The sequence below is a fragment of the Vicia villosa genome, linkage group LG3 (genome assembly GCF_029867415.1).
Source record: "Vicia villosa cultivar HV-30 ecotype Madison, WI linkage group LG3, Vvil1.0, whole genome shotgun sequence".
Taxonomy (NCBI): domain Eukaryota; kingdom Viridiplantae; phylum Streptophyta; class Magnoliopsida; order Fabales; family Fabaceae; genus Vicia; species Vicia villosa.
The window spans coordinates 149,533,367-149,549,640 of record NC_081182.1 but is presented as its reverse complement, the minus strand read 5'-3'; positions in this window follow the sequence as shown (position 1 = coordinate 149,549,640).

Sequence of the window (16,274 nt, the reverse complement as noted above, 5' to 3'; positions counted from 1 at the left end):
GGAACTGTTTCATTGTGTTTTTTGGGATGGAATTACAAGGCTGGTTTGAAGTATGTCAAGGAATTAATTGAATAGGCTGCAGTAGGTTTTATAGTGATTGGTTTGATGGTATGGACATGGTTTGAGTTGATTACTCTTTTTGTGACGCCCGTCTGTTTTGGTACTAAACTGAATTATGGACCGTTTTCCTTTACTTGAACTTCTTTTATTGCTGCAGGAATGATTTTGATCTGAAGTATGATGAAGTTGCATTGATGATATGAAGATGAAGAGGCTTGAAGATGGGGCAAGAAATGGAACCAAGGCTTGGCCACAAGAATAATGTTTAGAACAATTTTTTTGTATATAAATGGTGTAATGTGCAACTGAATATAGTTTTGATGTAACTGATTTTTTGGGTAATTTGTAAATGGATTTTGAGTGATATAATTTCTTTGGACATGAATATTCCTTTGATCCACACAATGTGCTCTAGATGCTTTGCCTCAATTGCAACTTCTCAAAATGAGACTTGGTATAAATGCACAAATGGAGAGTCAAGTAAGAGTACGGTCCACAAATGACTTTGGTCAAAAAGACAAAATTTCTATCAATATCTTTAAATCTCCAAAGTGATCCCACATGCTTCAACTTTCCCAAAATCTCTTGAATATCACTCCAGACTTGTATCATAGGCAATAAAACCATTCCTCAGTTGAAGACCATGTTTAAGCGTTAAAGGAAATTCCTTATAATGGTATGACCAGACACTTATTCTTCTGATACTCACGATCATAGAGAAATAAACTCTAATCCATGCTAGTCCACAATAACCATGAATCAGAACTTTAACTTCCAACCATAAGTGACGAAGAGACAACTCGAATCACTTTGAAAAGAGATGAGAGCCTCAAATCATCAGAGAAACCCTAACTCTTCAAGATCCTCGATCACGGTGCCAAGTTTATTGATGAATGCATGATGCGTTATATGACCTAATGGGAGGTATGTACATGAGATTATGAAATGGAAAACTAAAGCCAGTTAGAAATTAAAGGTAGGACAAATTTGGGGTATGACAGCTGCCCCTATTTAATCGTCTTAAACTTGAAGGTGAGATTGGCGTTAGCCTTTCGAACATTCGAGATAGAAGAAGATTAAATATCAAGACCTGAAATTTGTCCTGAATTGATGATATGATTGTTATCCTTATTTTTGTTTTGATATCTGCTGGGGAAAGAGAATTTTGTTTTTCTGGTGGAAATATTTACAGTGAATAATGGATTTGAATGGAGATAGCTTGTAACGTAGCCAAAGTGCCAATACAAGGTTCTCAAAGGAAATGTTTACTACATGGAAGTGGTCGGAGCAGAGGTATGTCTGGTAGGAAGGTAAGATAAGTGTTTTAAGGGGGATACAGACGAGTATCAAAAGAATGACACATACGAGCATCAAAAGGAGATACAGACGAGTATCGAAAGAATGACACATACGAGCATCAAAAGGAGATACAGACGAGTATCGAAAGAATGACACATACGAGCATCAAAAGGAGATACAGACGAGTATCGAAAGAATGACACATACGAGCATCAAAAGGAGATACAGACGAGTATCGAAAGAATGACACATACGAGCATCAAAAGGAGATACAGACGAGTATCGAAAGAATGACACATACGAGCATCAAAAGGAGATACAAACGAGTATCGAAGGAATGACACATACGAGCATCAAAAGGAGATACAGACGAGTATCGAAAGGATGACACGTACGAGCATCAAAAGGAGATACAAACGAGTATCGAAGGAATGACACATACGAGCATCAAAAGGAGATACAGACGAGTATCGAAAGGATGACACATACGAGCATCAAAAGGAGATACAGACGAGTATCGAAAGGATGACAGATACGAGCATCGAAAGATGATACAGACGAGTACCAAAGGAATGACACATACGAGCATCAAAAGGAGATACAGACGAGTATCGAAATAATGACACAGACGAGTGTTTGAGAAGCTTGGTAGATGGACTTACTGGGGATTGGGATTTAGTCTTGAAATGATTTGCCAGGACGGAAGGTAAAGGATACGCAACACGGGGGTTGGATCTGAAATATTTTCCCGTACGAGGGAAGGAATCACGGAGACTAGGGACGACTAGGCTCGGCAATAAGATGACAGTAACCACGGGCGATTACGGGGATATTGATGCTGACGAAGCATAAGAGTTACATTAATCCCTCAGGCCAAAGGCGGGGTGTAACTCTTCAAGAGTGGCAATCGTTCGAATCGCCACACACCAAGTATGATTATTCAAACGATTGAAAAATGAAATGGGTTGAATGCCCACCCTCATTCGCACTCTAATCTTCGCGCGGCACACGGGAAATAACCTCGGAGATAACGATTTTGACAAAGAAAGACATTGCATCCGATCCGTATTGGGGAGATTTCTTTTGGGGATTGAGAAAACCAAGTATCGGCACCGTGGATGGATGAGATTTGTAATGGAGTAGCAGATATCAATCGGAATTTGTAAGGACAACGTTTTATGTGGGGGAGTATCGTCGTCTTGAATGGGTGCGGATTTGTATTATCCGGCTTATGCTTTGTATGCATGTTTGAATTTTTCTATGGCGTAATGATCCGCTTTGACGGATATGCTACGCTTTTGAGGATGCAATGTTATATGCAGTGAACACTATATGCAGGATGCCAAATAAAGGCATTGGTGAGGTAAACACCAGGGAGAATCCCCTTAGTGTTAAGGATTATGTGGAGGTGCCAATAGAATATTGGACTTGGTGTTTGTAAGATGCTCTTTTCTTTGACTTGAAGAATGATTTATGACTTCTCACCATGTGCCACTGCTTGGAGGATTTTCAGTTTGAGGAGATCCCCTCGATTCACCATGTAGGGGATGAGGAATCCAGGTAATGAGCCTTGGTTAGGGAAGTAGGACGACTCCTAGGAGAAATAAACTCCTATGCTTGAGGAATGGAACAAACTCTCGGGAGAAATAAACTCCATGCTTGGGGAGAGACCAAGATTCTAGGAGAAATAAACTCCTATGGTCATGGAGCGACAAAAAAACTCAGAATTGTGCCCCAAGCTTCGTGACTTATGGAGGAATTTGCCCCAAAGGATCCTTGGAGAGATTTGTCGAATCTCGACGTAACTGCCCCAGATTGGTTGAATTTGAGAGATTCCTCGATATGATTGCCCCAGATTGACCAAAGCTTGAAGAGATTTATCGACATGATTGCCCCAGATTGATGGAATTTGAAGTCAAACAAACATGGAAACAACTTTACCACGCTCAACGGAGTTTTCAAACTCTTCCCTTCAAGGTAATCAAAGGAAGCATTAACTGTTCATGCCCAACGGAGTTTTTAGGGAATCTGCCCCTTGATGATCAACATTTGAAATGATTAGCTTTTACTCCTCGGAGTTCTCAAGTCTCTTGTATTTTGATATGATCAAGTTGCTCACTGATCCTCATCATGGTAATTTCCTTGATGTTAAGCACATATTTTGCATGCAAAAGAATGTTAATTCTAAGAATGATGATTCTAATGCAAAACCTATGTTAGTCTTGAAGTTGTAAAACTTTTTTATGAAAAGAGGTTGCGACCTCTTGTGACTGGATCACTAGTTGACACAACCTCGATTTTTGCATATAGAAGATAAAGCAAGCATACGATACCAACATGGAAATGAGTCTCGCTTCATTGGGAGTCAGTTAAACGCTATCTCATAGGAGTGTGCTTTCAAAATAACCCTACTTCAATTAGGACTTTTGAGGGTTGTAACTTGGCCAGGTTCACGGTTTTCAGAAAACAAAGGATTTTAGGCTCAAAATTATTTGGTACCCATCCCCTTCGTTATATTCTCCATTCCTAGGTTCAGTTAACTTGACACAAGTGTTCATTCCTCACAAGGAATTTGGGATGGTTGAGGAATCAACGAGGTTCTTTGGACGTGGCAGTCGCTCACCTTTCATTTTTGGTGTCTGATCACATGACTTTGTTCTTTTGATAAGGATTTTTATTTTGAAATCCTTATTTTTCGCTTCTGTTTTCCCTAACTTTTGCCTGGACAAATTCTCTTGAATTTTATTTTGGAGTCCAGCGGGATGCCCTAACTTTTGCCTAAGTCACTTATTTCAAGTTGTTGACTTAGCGGGCTCTTTATTTTTTTTTTATTCACCCTTTTTTTTTTGAACAAGTCGTGTGATCTTGAATCTGTGATTTGCGGGAGGTGATTGTGACTGCCTCGTTCTTTGATTGATGAGGGATAACCATCGTTGTTTTGATCTTTTTTTTTTGGGATCTTTTGACGGAATAAAGATAACCATTGCGGTTTTAAAATTCCTCAACCTTTTGAAGGATCACCATTGTTGTATCCTTAGATTCATACTTTTTGGTGAGTTCTGAACACTCGATCAAGTTAAATGAACACTACCCTGCCCCAAGGTTAAAATAAGGGTTTTTATGATTAGAAAAGAAACTCCTTCTCCAAGGCTCAAAGGGGTTAACGAGGGTCTATCTCCCTTATGTCTCCGGTGTTTGGGGATTTGAAATAATGCCTGTACATCCTCAGTAGGGTTTTTATTCAAAAACACATGATTAGAGATTTTGCATTTTTATTTTTCATCACTCTCCCTCAGCTTTTTGCATAAGCAAGCAATTAGTAAAGTTGGTATCGTAATGCCAAAACATTTTATGAGTGATAACGAATGGATTACTTCAAGACAAACATAGACAATGTATTATGATTTTCATTCAGAAATTAACAAGTTTTTTCATGCAATCAGTGCTTAAACAAACAATGAAATATTACAAGTGAGAATGCAATAAGAAACTAAATGAATGCCATTGTTGAGGAGACTTGACTCCGTCTGGACTTGTTGAGCTTGAATACTTTCTGCAGTTCCTTCCAAACACTTCAGATTACTTCAAAAGAGAACTCCAACGAAGTCACCCATGAGTCGTAAACTTTTGCCTTGCTTTAGGGATTCGAGCAATGCGAGAGACGCAATGCTCAAGATAAGAGGACGTCTTGCTTATCCCTCGTGCGGGAGCCCCAAGCATAGTTGCTAGAGTAGTAATCGCCATCATAAACGGGAAGAATCTTGTATGATCATCAACTCAAGAGAGCTACTTGTGGTGAAGAAGACCCAATACTAGAATCTTAACCAATTGTGATTCCAACAAACAAGGAAACGAATGAGCACAAGGCAATAGAATCACATCAATTTGTTTCTCATGTTCTTCTTGTCTCTGTTAACTAGCAAGGCCACTGAGAAGGAGATCCTGAGAAAAGGCAACTGATATATGAAGTAGAACCTTGAGAATGAGAAGCATTGTGAAAAACACTCTTGATTATCACACGGAAGAAGATTCTGACGAAGTCACCCAAGAATTTGTAATGCTTTAGGGATTCGAGCAAGGCGAATGATGCAATGCTCAAGATAAGAGTGCGTCTTGCTTATCCCTTGTGCGGGAGCCCCAAGCAACTTCCACATATGTACAAGATATGATTACCATTTTAGCTTCAATATCCATCATTAGGAGTGAGAGTGGATGATCCTTGCATTTCTTGATATCAGGCATTAGGCACAAACCAATAACATCTGAATCAGTGGAGTCACGACTTTTTATGGATTCCAAACTTTCTTCCAAGAGGTAAAACCTTTTGTCAATTTGAATAATCGGGAACTTGAAGACTTCAATTTCCAATGGTGTATTTCCTCCTTAACAGTGATAGGAATCTCAGCAATACTTCAGAAATTCTGATTCATAGGACCTTCTCTTGAGGTGAGTTTAACATTCCATTAGGCCTCTGAGGAACATGTCTCAATCATTCTTGTCAAAGAGAAAAGGCTTGAATAACCTCCATATACTGATTCATGTCAGTCTCCATTTATGTTCTCATCTCACTCAAAAACCTCACGGAGTTGTTCCAATGCTAACTTTCAAGCACATAACGGTGAGAAATCAAATCTGTTGTTGATGTCAAAGTCTGAATAGAAAGGGCTCCATAAGCTTCTGATAGAACCATGAAATGCATGATAGTATGTATGCATGTTTCATTTATGAGAGATCCTAAAGTCTTTTCATACACTTTCATTTTTCTTTTTTTCTGGAATCAAAGCTTCTCCTTTTTTGTATAGAATATCTTTTCTTTCTTTTTTTTTTTTTATTTTTTTTCTATTTCCTTTTTTCTTTTTCTCTTTTTTTTGAAAATAGACTTTAGGATCCCCCATAAATGAAGTGGATAAAGAAATGATGTTATGCGATGCAAGCATGGGGTCAACGGTCCACATAATCTTAGTAACCACTGTACAATCCTCTGAATAACTGATATAGATTAGATGTCATGAGATCAAAGGTTCGGCCTTGTATCATGGAACCATAGGAACAATAGTCACCATCATAACAGAATAGTCACCAACGGTACCTGTCATGTATATCCCTCCCCACTCACAGGTGTGGTCTAGGTCAGGGTAGGTCAAAATGGCAACCAGCGTTATCAGTCCTCCTGAGGCACCAATGTTGTTGCATCTACATGCCAACAATGATACCCCATTTGGACCTCGACTGGGCGTGGGTCTCATGATCGCACTAGACAAGACCTGACATCTCATCGGCGTCATGACTATCCACTCTATCCTAGGTATCCTATGTGTCAACTCTGGCCTGGGTATTGGGCCTTTTACCTCATAGAACATCCCACCCAACCTGCAAAACAGAACAGAAGACCCCAAGGAACACAGAATATAATCCATATGCATGATGTGCAAACAGAAATAAACATGATATGCAAGCAGAAAAATAAACATGCAAACATATATACAAGGTATAGACATAAACAAATAAACACCCAGTAAATAAACAAACAAACGCAGGCTAGGATCGACTCACTAAGGATGGACCAGCAACAGGTCTAGCAACATCCCCAGCAGAGTCGCCAGCTGTCGCACGCTCGCGAAAAATGAACAGAGTCGCCACCAATATATTTATCCCATAAGGGAAAGGAATATCAGAAAACCTAACAAGGGAAGGAACAGGGTCTTGCGACCAGAGAATCAAGGTACGGGAGTCGGTTACGCGAGGGGAAGGTATTAGCACCCCTCGCGCCCATCGTACTCGATGGTATCCACCTATGTTTGTTTCTATCTAAAGGGTGTGTACTATGTCTATGTCTAAATGCGAAATGAATGCAAAATGTAGGGAAAATAAAGAATTGTACTCGCACGGGCCCTACCCCGCTGCCTACGTATCCTTTTCAGGAATCAGAGTTACCGTAGCTCGGCTCACGATTTTCTGTTTGTTTTTGTGTTTTTTAGTTGGGCGGCGTTAACGCTCACGCTCTGGCACAAGGGGACAGCCTAGGATGCAATGGAGCGGAGATAACTTGCCCTTAGAAAGGAGAAAAAGAGATTGGTTTGTATCTTTTAAGGGTAATTCCATGATGACGAGAACCCACTACAAGGTCTCGCATCACTTCCTCACTTTTGTTTTAAGTCTGAACATTTATTAGGTTTTTTGAAGTGTTTTTGGTTGGTGTTTTTTATGGGGATTTTAATTTGTGACTTAGATCATACCAAAAGAGTTTTGTTTTGCATATTTAGAGAACGCACATCGAGGCCTACGCCACAATCGTTTCTCTAAATAGCGGTTAAGAAATACACCGAGACTTCACACCTCAATCATTTCTTCTCCGCTAAGTAAACGAAATACAAAAAGAAGTTTTTGTGAATATTTAGAGAATGCACATCGAGGCCTACGCCATAATCGTTCCTCTAAATAACGGTTAAGAAATACACCGAGGCTTCACACCTCAATCATTTCTTCTCCGTTAAGTAGGAGAGAACATACATCGAGGCCTACGCCTCAATCATTTCTTTCCTACCATGAAATAAAGCAACGGTATGATCTTCATCGATATTTATTAAGTATTTTAAAAGTTGAAAAGAAAAAGGAAATGAGAAGGGAAACTAATTCTATGTTCTAATCTAAGTTGTCTAATTCTTATTTATGTACAAAAGGGATCTAAAAATAGGCCAAAAATATGGCCAAAGTCAAGTAACAAAGTTACACAAAATCAATCATACAAAAATAACATGGAACTAGCACAAAAACAATTCAAGCCTCAATGCAAGATTAAACTAGAAAACTACTAATTTTGTGAGTTTTTATGAGAATTTAAATGTCAAAATTAACCTAAAAAATCTACTATTTTTATGAGCTTTTTATGTGTTAAGAGAATTCTGATTCAAGTCAAAATTATACTAAAAAAACCTAAATGCCACTAAACAAAAAATGAATGATTCTAAATGTTATTATTATCTAAAAGTCTAACAAAAGATCGTGACTTCATACGCTTTTATCAACTAAAAAAATAGCAAAAAACTACGTGAAGAAAACTAAGATCTAATATGAAATAGTGTGGTCAGGGGGGTCCAAACCGAAATTAATGGTGCTGGAAGTAGTATGGGCGCAGGGCCCAATCAAACAGGCCCAAGATGATTATTCTTGTTATTCAGAAAAAAGGAAGTAGTGTGCATTGGCCAGAGGGGGTGTCAGCAGCGCTTTGGCCCAAGACTGTGTTATTTTTTATTTACAGATTTGCATATTGTCAAAAATGGATGAATGGGCCTGATGGGGTGAATTAAGAGATCCGTTCATGGCCTAATGCACATTGTTTGATCCACATTTCCTTCAATTACCAATAATAATGAAAAACAAATAAATGAAAATAAAAAAAAAAGAAATTGGAAAGGGATGTTAGGGTTACTCTGTGACGTTCCCAATTCTCTCTGCTTCTTCTTCACGATGAACGGCGCGGCTGCCTCACTCTCCCTCCGGCTAGAAGTCTCCACCGTGAATCGATAGGAAATGATCCATGTCTCGTATCTCTGTTTCGCTCTCCGCCTCAAATTTCAATCGCGTAATATCTCTGCAAACCGAGCGATGCCGATGATTCTTCGTTCTTGATGAAGACGAAGAAAGGAATCCGCGAGAAGTGCAAACATGGTATTCAATCGTTCCCTTCTTCCGGCTTCGTCTTCTTCTCTTCTAATCTGATGCCTCTATTTATGGCGTGAGGTTGATGTTGCGTTGTTGTCGTTTGCAGGTGAAGATGATGAATCAAGGTCTGAAGATTGAAGATGATGAACACGATTCAGAGGGAAGAGAATCAACCAAAGTTTGTTACACTTCTGTTAGAAGTTTGTTACTGATTTTTCTGCCAATTGAATGTTGAAGCTTGGAGAAGATGAAGGTGATGATTGAAGAATGAAGAGGACCGAGAGAGTTGAAGGTGTGGAGAGTGGATGAAGGTTCTGAGATGAAGAGTGGTTGAGAGAAAGTGGTGAATCCAGAAGAAAGATTGAGAGTGATGAAGATGGTATTATATAGGATCCTCAAGGTTAGCTCTGATTTTTGTTAATCGATTCTTTTCTGTTATGTATTAGAAAGTAGGTAGTTATGAATCCGTTTTGATGGTTACAGTCAGTTTTGACAGTTAGTTAGAACTGTTATGAGATGTTTGCAAGTTTGTTATAGGAGAATATGATTCTGTTTTCTGTTATGAGAGTTGGCTGTAGGTAGTTAGTAAACTGTTATGGTGGTTATGAGTTTGTTATGAATTAGTTCTGGCTGTTGGTTAAAGGGATTAGTTAGTATGAAAACAGTTAGACTGTTAGTTATGGGGCTGCGCTAGGTTGTTGGAAAAATGTGGAGTTAATAACAAATGGTTAATGTAGATTTTGAATGGGTTAAAGGTTAATAAACTGAAGCTAAAACTGTTAGTGGTTAGATTTTAAGAGTCGAACCGTTAACCTTTTCTGTTATTGGCAGCAGCTAGCCTAAATATTAGTAGACAATGTTTTGCTGTTAGTTGATGAGGTATGTTGAGTGTGAATGAATGATGTATGCAGGGCTGATTTAGTTAATGTGTGTGGAATTCTGAGTTAATGAAATGCTGTTAGGAGCTGTTTTTGGGATAGGTTTTTTTCTATGTAGGTGATGTGTATGATGCTGTTAATGTAGTGTCTTTTTGGTTTGATTTTGCAGCAAGGAGTTTGGACTGATATGAATTGTATGTTTTCTGCAGGCTTTATTTTGACTTGACGCAGGTTTGGAAACAGTGGGTTTGTGATTAGCGAATCAGCTTGGTAAGGGAATGTGGGCATGTATGAGGAGCTGGGGCAGGTTTTATGTACGCGGTCACGGTTCATTCATAAACATCACATTGTTATTTGATTGTCAACTTGCAAGGTCAGAAGGTTAGTTGAGAGTGAAGGCTGGATTGATAATATGTAGGGCTTGTTATTTTTCTTTGTATTTTGATGGTGTTTGAATTATGAATGCATTGTGGTTTTGGAACTGTTTCATTGTGTTTTTTGGGATGGAATTACAAGGCTGGTTTGAAGTATGTCAAGGAATTAATTGAATAGGCTGCAGTAGGTTTTATAGTGATTGGTTTGATGGTATGGACATGGTTTGAGTTGATTACTCTTTTTGTGACGCCCGTCTGTTTTGGTACTAAACTGAATTATGGACCGTTTTCCTTTACTTGAACTTCTTTTATTGCTGCAGGAATGATTTTGATCTGAAGTATGATGAAGTTGCATTGATGATATGAAGATGAAGAGGCTTGAAGATGGGGCAAGAAATGGAACCAAGGCTTGGCCACAAGAATAATGTTTAGAACAATTTTTTTGTATATAAATGGTGTAATGTGCAACTGAATATAGTTTTGATGTAACTGATTTTTTGGGTAATTTGTAAATGGATTTTGAGTGATATAATTTCTTTGGACATGAATATTCCTTTGATCCACACAATGTGCTCTAGATGCTTTGCCTCAATTGCAACTTCTCAAAATGAGACTTGGTATAAATGCACAAATGGAGAGTCAAGTAAGAGTACGGTCCACAAATGACTTTGGTCAAAAAGACAAAATTTCTTTCAATATCTTTAAATCTCCAAAGTGATCCCACATGCTTCAACTTTCCCAAAATCTCTTGAATATCACTCCAGACTTGTATCATAGGCAATAAAACCATTCCTCAGTTGAAGACCATGTTTAAGCGTTAAAGGAAATTCCTTATAATGGTATGACCAGACACTTATTCTTCTGATACTCACGATCATAGAGAAATAAACTCTAATCCATGCTAGTCCACAATAACCATGAATCAGAACTTTAACTTCCAACCATAAGTGACGAAGAGACAACTCGAATCACTTTGAAAAGAGATGAGAGCCTCAAATCATCAGAGAAACCCTAACTCTTCAAGATCCTCGATCACGGTGCCAAGTTTATTGATGAATGCATGATGCGTTATATGACCTAATGGGAGGTATGTACATGAGATTATGAAATGGAAAACTAAAGCCAGTTAGAAATTAAAGGTAGGACAAATTTGGGGTATGACAAGAATCAGAAGAAGAAGAAGATGAATTGTCCATGATTTCCAGAAGAGTCAATCAACTCTGGAAAAGCAAGCAAAGGAGGTTCAGGAGCTTCAAAAGCTCAAAGAAGCCTGAAAGAGGAGAATCTTCTGGAGGCAAAAGAAATGACAAGAAAAAGGTCGTGTGCTATGAATGCAATGAGCCAGGACACTTCAAAAGTGAGTGCCCAAAACTTCAGAAGGAAAATCCCAAGAAGAAATTTCATAAGAAGAAAGGTCTTATGGCAACATGGGATGATTCAGAATCAGAATCAGACTCTGAAGATGAGCAGGCGAATCTGGCACTAATGGCCACAATGGATGACGGATCAGAATCTACATCAGAATCAGATTCTGAAGAGGTATTTTTTGAACTATCTAGAGAAGAGTTAGTTTCCAGTCTAACAGAACTTCTGGAACTCAAGTCTCAAATTAGTATCAAATACAAGAAGCTGAAAAAGCTATTTGAATTTGAAACTAAGAAGCTTGAAGTGGAGAATTCTGAACTGAAGGAAAAAGTTTTAAATTTATCCAAAAATACTGGATCTCCTTCTGTCTCTGAAAAATCTACTCCAAGTCTGAACAATATTCTGAAAGAATATGACTTAAGTTTCAGAAAGTTTTTATCTAGAAGTATTGGCAGAAGTCAACTTGCTTCTATGATATATGCTGTGTCAGGAAACAAAAGAGCTGGCATTGGTTATGAGGGTGAAATCCCATACAAGCTTGAATCTGTGGATGATATGAAAATATCATACAAGCCTCTATATAACCAATTTAAATTTGGCCACTCCCATGATATTAGGCACACATCACATGCTCAAAGCTTTCACATAACACACACCAAGAAGCATGTGACAAAACCTAAGAAATATCATGGAACTCAGAACATAAACTATCATTCTGTTCCTCCTATTTCATATAATGCTAAACCCAAGTTCAATCAGAACTTGAGGAAAACTAACAAGAAAGGACCCAAGAAGATGTGGGTACCTAAGGAAAAGATTATTCCTATTGGAGATATCCTTGGCTGCAAAGAAGGAAAAGCATAACATGTCATGGTACCTGGACTCTGGATGCTCGCGACACATGACAGGAAGAAGGTCTATGTTCCAAGACCTGGTGCTTAAATCTGCTGGAGAAGTGAAGTTTGGAGGAGATCAGAAGGGCAAAATTATTGGCTCAGGAACTATAAAGTCTGGTAACTCTCCTTCTATTTCTAATGTTCTTCTAGTAGATGGATTAGCTCATAACTTATTGTCCATAAGTCAATTAAGTGACAATGGTTATGACATAATCTTTAATCAAAAGTCTTGCAAGGCTGTAAGTCAGAAGGATGGCTCAATCCTATTTACATGCAAGAGAAAGAACAACATTTATAAGACAGATCTTCAGGATCTTAAGAATCAGAAGGTGACTTGTCTTATGTCTGTTTCTGAAGAGCAATGGGTCTGGCACAGAAGATTAGGACATGCTAGTTTGAGAAAGATTTCTCATATTAACAAACTAAATCTTGTCATAGGACTCCCTAATCTGAAATACAAATCAGATGCTCTTTGTGAAGCATGTCAGAAGGGCAAGTTCTCCAAACCTGCATTCAAGTCTAAGAATGTTGTCTCTTCCTCAAGGCCGTTAGAACTTTTGCACATTGATCTGTTTGGCCCAGTCAAAACAGCATCTGTCAAAGGGAAGAAATATGGATTAGTCATCGTTGATGATTATAGCCGCTGGACATGGGTAAAGTTCTTGAAACACAAGGATGAGTCTCATTCAGTGTTCTTTGAATTCTGCACTCAGACCCAAACTGAGAAGGAGTGTAAAATCATAAAGGTCAGAAGTGATCATGGTGGTGAATTTGAGAACAAATTCTTTGAGGAGTTTTTCAAAGAAAATGGTATTGCCCATGATTTCTCTTGTCCTAGAACTCCACAACAAAATGGAGTTGTAAAACGAAAGAATAGGACTCTACAAGAAATGGCCAGAATCATGATCAACGAAACCAATATGGCTAAGCACTTCTGGGCAGAAGCAATAAACACTGCATGTTATATTCAGAATAGAATCTCTATAAGACCTATTCTAAATAAGACTCCTTATGAATTGTGGAAGAACAAAAAGCCCAACATTTCATATTTTCATCCTTTTGGATGTGTTTGTTTTATTTTGAACACTAAAGATCATCTTGGTAAGTTTGATTCTAAGGCACAAAAGTGTTTCCTTCTTGGATATTCTGAACGCTCTAAAGGCTACAGAGTATACAATACTGAAACATTGGTTGTAGAAGAATCAATCAATATCAGGTTTGATGATAAGCTTGGTCTTGAAAAGCCAAAGCAGTTTGAAAATTTTGCAGATATTGATATTGATATCTCAGAAGTTGAAGAACCAAGAAGAAAAGTTTCAGAAGCTGAAAACCAAAGCAGCAAAGAATCAGAAGATCAAGTTGCTGCATCCTTGGAAAATATGAGAAGTTCTGAAGAACCAACTATCAGAAGATCATCTAGACTCACATCTGCTCACTCAGAAGATGTCATTATTGGAAAGAAAGATGATCCAATAAGAACCAGAGCATTCTTAAAAAGTGAGAATCATAATCTGCTCTCAGAAGCTAAAAACTAAAAGTCTTGTTGTTATCAGCATCTGAAAGCAAGACGACAACTGTAATCTGGTATCTTCTGGCTGTAAACTCGTGTTGGCTACAGGTAAAAGCGTGCATCTGAAGGGACGTCTTCCTAGGTAACTGTGTAAATCGTTTCAGAAGTCACTCTCTCACCTAACGTCATTCCTCATTAAATGCAATTGATTTTATTTGATTTTGTAACTGTTCACTGTCATAAAATGCATTACATTGTCTTTTCAAATTCGTGTCTATAAATTCATTTCAAATTCTTTTAGGGTTTCTTTTCGCTCTCTTTTCATTTTCCTTTGTGTATGCATTTCTGCAAACTGTTCTCTCTTTTGTCTAACCCTAAGCGAAAACCAAGTTCTTGTTCTTCTCTCAAAGTTGCTCAAATGGCTGCCTCATCATCTCTCAATGCGGGTCCCTCTGCACCCATTCATCCTCGCGAAGGAGAACAACCGTTGGTTCCGGTCATCACTTGCTCAATCCCTAAAGACAAGTTGGAAGTTATCTGTGAACTCATGGTTGATTTTGACAGTCTTGAAGAACATGAGTTTCGTCTTAAGGAGGACATGATTTTTCAGGGATGGACATCACTTTTTGCTGAGTTCTGTGGTCCTACTTACCCAGATTTAGTGAAGGAATTCTGGATTCATGCCGTCGTCACTCCTACCTCCATCCTATCTTTTGTTCATAAAAAATTTGTGGTGGTAACAGAAGCAATTCTGAGAATGATGTTTGATCTCAGAACCACTGAAGGAGCTTTTGAACTTAATAAAAGAGAAGACTGGGATGACGTTCTATCCACTCTCTATGATGGAGGAAAATACAACAAGCCTGTTAAAGATTTGAAGCTCATTTATCAAATCTGGACAAAGATTCTCTTGGGGTGTTTCTATCACAGGAAATCAACCCACTCTGCTGATTATGTGAACAAGGAGCAACAATACATTCTGTATTGTATTGCTACCCAGAAGAAAGTTGATGTTATTCACATCATTTTCAAACACATGTGTAAGGCTGTGAAAGAATCTAGGGATACTTTCAAATCGAAAAAGAGCTACATCATTCCGTTTGGAAGAATCTTTACAAATCTTCTGGTCCACTCCAAGATTGTGGAAAGTCTGGAATCAGAAGGAACCATTAAAGATCTTGCAGTTTGCTCAGGAAGCTGCTTGAATGCTCTTACCTTGAGAAAGATGAATGTAATCAGTTCTGTAAAGAATGTTCCTAAGCCTCTTTCTGGAGTTGAAGACAGAAGGGATCCTATTCTTGCTGAATTTGAATCCTTCTTCAGAAATGAGATTCCAGAAGAACTCTCTCAATGAAGAAGCTGTCCAAACTGTCCCTGAAAAAGGCAAAAGGAAAAGAGCTCCTTCTTCAAAAGCTGCTGACTTAGAAGAAGTCCCTGAACCTGCTCAGAAAGCTGCTGTCAACAAAGAAAGAAGGACTAAAAGGAAGCTTGACCGTTCCTCTGGTAGTCAGGATAAAGAAGTTCTTACAGAAGTTGTTCCTGTAGCTACTGACAGTTCTGCTACACTTGAAGCTATAGTTGAATCAGAAGCAGCGTCTGAGAAAACAGCAGAAAAGGAAGAAGATGTTGCTGTTGAGAAAAAGAAAAAGAAAAAGGCATCTAAAGTTGTTGTTGTTCAAAAAGTTGTTGAGAAGAAGAAGAGAAGAAGAATGATTGTGACTGATAGTGAGGAGGAAGAAGTTGCCTCAGAAGCTGTAGAAAAGGAAGAAGACAGTCAAATGGCTGCCAGAAGAAAAGAAATTGCTTCTGGAAAAGCAAAGGTAGTGGAAGAGAAGAAATCCAAGAAGCAGAAGCGCCGTGAAGCTGAACTTGCTGCTCTTCAGAATGTTTCTAAAGGTATTGTCTTCTCTGAACCTGTTTCTGCACCTGCTTATCAATCAGAAGTTGCACCAATATCTGTTGCCCCTCCTTCTGAACCTCTAAACCAACCAGAAACAGTCCCATCAGAATCACCCATTCTTGTCCATGCTCTCATTCCTCCCTCTCCTTCTCAAATAAACACTGTATCTGACCAAGTCATTGAACCCACTGTTCTTGACATACAACCCCTCCAAACTGTCATTCCTCTCACAACATCTTCACCCTCGTCTCTATCTCCTCCTTCTGAAAATAATGAACCCATTCTCTCCACCTCACTAAATAATGTTTCAGAAACCGTAGAAAATTTCCT